The sequence below is a fragment of the Gouania willdenowi genome, chromosome 13 (genome assembly GCF_900634775.1).
Source record: "Gouania willdenowi chromosome 13, fGouWil2.1, whole genome shotgun sequence".
In the NCBI taxonomy this organism is placed as follows: Eukaryota; Metazoa; Chordata; class Actinopteri; order Blenniiformes; family Gobiesocidae; genus Gouania; species Gouania willdenowi.
The window spans coordinates 35,343,326-35,348,273 of record NC_041056.1 but is presented as its reverse complement, the minus strand read 5'-3'; the positions used below and the strand labels follow the sequence as shown (position 1 = coordinate 35,348,273).

Below are 4,948 nucleotides of genomic sequence, written 5' to 3'. Positions count from 1 at the left end.
ATTTTGGTAAACAATCCCTGAAGCTGTATTTGGTAGTAGTTGCATTTCGGACATTTTCTGTCTCCCTCCGACCAACCGTTAGAAACAGGTGAAGAAAAAGCGTGCCACAAACAACGTTGCCAGATTGTAAATGTTCTCATTATGTGGTTAGTTTCAAGTCTATTTAAAAGGTGAAAGTCATATTGATGCAGATATTCAGCTGTTGTGTTTTGATAATATTCAAACAAATGAAGTGGATTTCTGAAGTTTCAGTCTGTATTAAATTCTACCCACAGCTCTTCTACTGGTCAACTTGAGCCTCCAACACTGCAAACATGCCTGAGATCGTTCACCTCCAGGCTGGACAGTGTGGCAACCAAATTGGAACAAAGGTACAAAAATAGGCAAAGACAAAAAAAACTAGAAGCCACCCACAGACTGTGTTATTAAAAGCTTGATTTGATGCATGTAGGGTAAAGGTAAAGCTACACTGGGCTTTAGGAGGAACTATTTTAGGGAAAGCCTGCCATGAGCATATAATAATATATCAAAACAAGTAAAGTGCGTGTGTAGTGCTGTGTAAGGCTGAGACGTCCCCGCTGGTGCCAGGGGGACACTCCATGCTGTCACGTCTACTCTCAGTAAACACAGCCAATTACATTTCTCAATTACAATTATGTCTTCAATTATCCAAGTTAAATTACTACTCAGTTACGATTACAATGATAGTGCTGAATTTTTTTGCCAATTACAATTAAAATAACAATTATTATTTTCCCCTGAAAGTCAATTACAATTATGTTCTCAATTATTAAAGTTCAAATTCAATTAATCACAATTATCAAGCCTGAATTAAATAAGCCCGTAAAACTTAACCTTCCCCTTGTGTTAGCTTTCTGTTAGCATCTCTGATGATAACAGGTCAGTTTTGACCCTTGTTTTTACATCAGCTGCAACAAAAAATAATAATAATATTTATTTCCAATTAGTTTTTCATCTCTTGGTTACCTTGTCAGGCTTCCTTATCCATGAAAATATTGGTATTATTATTTTTTATGTGGGCGTCTGAGCCTTTTTTCTGTCAGTAAACTCTTCAATTTAAAATTTTAGAAAAATGGTAAAATGATCCTCATGAGAACTGACAGGTAGTGGCAAAAATAGATATAGTTGACATATTTTAATAATTGTTAATTACGTATGTGTAAGCCATGGTATTGTAACATGGTTCCCATGCAGGTTTGCGTTTAGTTAAGTTATAAATTACAGTTTTTCTAGAATTTCTCTGCCAATTACAAAGTCAATTATATAAACTCAATTACATTTAAAATATGATTATAACAGCAACAATTACAATTATAATAACATTATAATTGTAATTACATTACACAATTACAATTACAATTGATCCCAACCCTGGATGGAATATTTATTCTGTATCCTTAAGGCCAACTTGCTGAGCACAGATTAGTGTAGTTGGATCGTAGAAATATAAATCGATTCATCGATCTAATGGATGAATCATTACATCCTTAGTGGTAAAGCATCCATGATGGTATGTAAAGCAATAGGATATGGCGGATAAGTCATATATGTTTTGTTTTGTTTTTTTACCTCTCATTGTAAGCTGGGATAGGCTTTATCATCCTGTGACAATGAATAGAATCAATGAGTAAAGAAGATGAATGAATCACCTCACTCTGTGCTTGTGTCCTATCATCCTGCCTGTAGTTCTGGGAAGTGATTAGTGATGAGCACGGCATCGACCCAACAGGCACCTATCATGGAGACAGCGACCTACAGCTGGACCGCATCAACATTTATTACAATGAAGCGACAGGCCAGACATTCTCACTCTTATTCAAAAATTTAATGTAGAGCATTCTTCCTGTAAAATGTGAATATATGTGCTTTTGTGTTCCAGGTGGAAGGTATGTGCCCAGGGCCATCTTAGTGGATCTGGAACCGGGAACAATGGACGCTGTGCGCTCCCGGCCTTTTGGAGAAATCTTCAGACCTGATAATTTTATCTTTGGTAAAAACACGAGCTACTCTCAGTAAATATGACCCAGAAACAGTTGGCATGCCAATGCATGAAAATATTACTTTCTGGGTGAGAATGTAAAAAGCTTCAAATAATAAATTAATTTGTGCTGTAGAAATTTCTTTTTAGGTAAGTTACGATTATATTGTATTGCCTTTAAATTACACAAAAAAACAAACTGTTAAATCTCTGAGGTTTTGCATGAATGGTAAAGGTGTACTCTACAACAGCGATTCTCAACTGGTGGGTCAGGACCCAAAAGTGGATCGCGGATCTGTACTGAGTGGGTCACGGACAGCTGGTCAAAAATAAATAAATACTTAATGTCTCTCATGTTGGACTTGTCTTATTTTGCAAGAAACTTTTCTTTTGACAGGCATGCTGGGAAATGCATGTTGCACAGGAAATTATACAGATTTTTTAAAAACTAAATTTGGTTGAATTCTAAAAAAAGTGGGTCGCAATTTATTGTCCGTGGCCAAATGTGGGTCCCATGGTGAGACCAGTTGAGAACCACTGGTTTACAATATTGGACAGTTACTGTATCTATAGAGCCCAACCAAAATGACTCCATGCTTTAAATAACAGTATGGAAAGTTTTAAAATGGTAAAGTTTGTGTTGAATTTGGCTTAGTGTAAAATCCCTGCCCGGAGGCTTCTTAGTTTTGGGTTTGGGTGCATGGAGATGAATCCGTGCCACTGATCTACCGGCTTTCTTTAACTATTCACATGCAACTCATTCACACGTTTTTGTTATTGGTTCGGGTTTACTCATTAACAGTATCTATTAATACCTCAAAATATCCCCGGTCCAACTGTGTTCATTGAGCGTCACATAATAACTATTGAGCTCCACGTCCACTATTAATTTAAGACGACTACACAGCGTCCCACTTCAAGCTGCCATGCAGGATTTACCAGGCACTTAAGTTCACTAGTTACTAATGAACCTTTTCTTTCCAGGTCAGAGTGGAGCTGGGAACAACTGGGCAAAGGGTCACTACACCGAGGGAGCCGAATTGACGGATACTGTTATGGATGTAGTGAGGAAAGAAGCAGAGGGCTGCGACTGCCTGCAGGGTTTCCAGCTGACTCACTCCCTGGGTGGAGGCACCGGCTCTGGTTTTGGGACTCTGCTCATCAGCAAGATCCGTGATGAGTACCCCAATCGTATCATGAGCACCTTCAGTGTCGTTCCCTCACCTAAGGTATGGTTTACAGTGGTTAATGTTGTTTTATACTATTTTTGTGAAAATACAATATTCTATTGCTCTAACACTCTGTGGTAATGCTTCTTTGAATTATTTTTAAAACTATAGAATAAGTTGGTTAAGAAGACATAATAATGGGTTCCCAATTTGCGTTTTTTGTCCAGGTGTCTGACACAGTTGTGGAGCCGTACAATGCCACACTGTCTGTCAATCAGCTGATTGAGAACACAGACCAAACCTTCTGCTTTGACAACGAAGCTTTGTACAACATCTGCCTCCGCAAACTCAAACTCACCACGCCCGCTTATGGAGACCTAAACCATCTGGTGTCGACCACCATCAGCGGTGTTACTACATGCCTGCGCTTCCCTGGCCGGCTCAACGCCAACTGGCCGTCAACATGATCCCTTTCCCTCGTCTGCACTTCTTCATGCCTGGCTTTGCTCCTCTCACTAGCCGTGGCAGCCAGCAGTACCGTGCCCTCACTGTGCCCAAGCTCACCCAGCAGATGTTTGATAATAGGAACATGATGGCCACTTGTGACCCTTGGCAAGGTCGCTTCCTCACCGCTGCCGCTGTGTTCCGCGGCCACGTGTCCATGAAAGAGGTGGACGAGCAGATGATGAACATCCAGAATAAGAACAGCAGCTGCTTCGTGGATTGGATCCCCAACAACATCAATACAGCCGTTTGTGACATCCCACCACGTGGGCTCAACATGTCGGCCACCATCATCGGCAACAGCACAGCCATCCAGGAGGTGTTCTTGCACTGGTACACCAACGAGGGCATGGACGAGCTAGAGTTCACAGACGCAGACCGAAACATGCAGGATCTTGTGGCCGACTACCAGCAGTACCAGGATGCCACAGCCGAGGAGAATGAGGAAGACGAGTTTGAAGAGGAGGAGGCCTAAGGCTCATCATTGGTTTCATGCCCTATCTGAAATAAATTGATGCTTCTCTTCATCTCCTGACTTATTTCTGTTTATCCTCCTGTTATTCATGGTCCTAATTTAGATACTGGTTACTTGTTAGAATAAAGTGATACACTACAATATTGTTCCTCTCTGTTCTAATTTGGAACCCCAGATCATTAGCTACGTAGGATATCACACTACACGACTGTTTGAACCAACTGAGGTCAACCTAATAGATCAAACTCTCAAGCCCTTCCTCAGGGTTGGGGTCAATTATAATTGTATTTGCGTGATTGACAATTAATTACAATTATGGCGTAATTATATTTGTAATTGTAATTTCGAAAAGCTGTCGCTGTTGTAATTGTACTTAAATTATAATTGATTTCAGATAATTGACTTTGTAATTGTATTTGCCATGAAAATGCTATAAAAATTGTCAGTTTTAATTTAACACAAAACTCAGGAACCATGTTACAGTTGTATTTACAGTTATGTTTCATATCAAGCTTTTCCACATAAATAAGATTCATATCTAGGGTTATACTGACACAAAATAGGTTCAGACGCTGACACTAAAAATATTAAAACCTATATTTTCATTGATTATGAAGCCTAACAAGGTAACCAATAGATAGGAAAGAAATTAGATAATAGATATTTTTACGTGTATTTTACAGCTGATTTAGGGCCCGTAATCATAAGAGATGCTAATAGAGAGCTAGCACAAGAAGAAGGTTAACTTTTATTAGGTCATTTATTTCAGCCTCAGGAATTGTGATTAATTGTAATTGAAAA

General features: G+C 39.3%; 1 pseudogene; it reads left to right on the top strand.

Annotated features, from left to right (window-relative positions):
• Positions 1-311: 311 nt before the first annotated feature.
• LOC114473971 (tubulin beta-4B chain-like) lies at positions 312-4,147 on the top strand (annotated as a pseudogene).
• Positions 4,148-4,948: the final 801 nt, after the last annotated feature.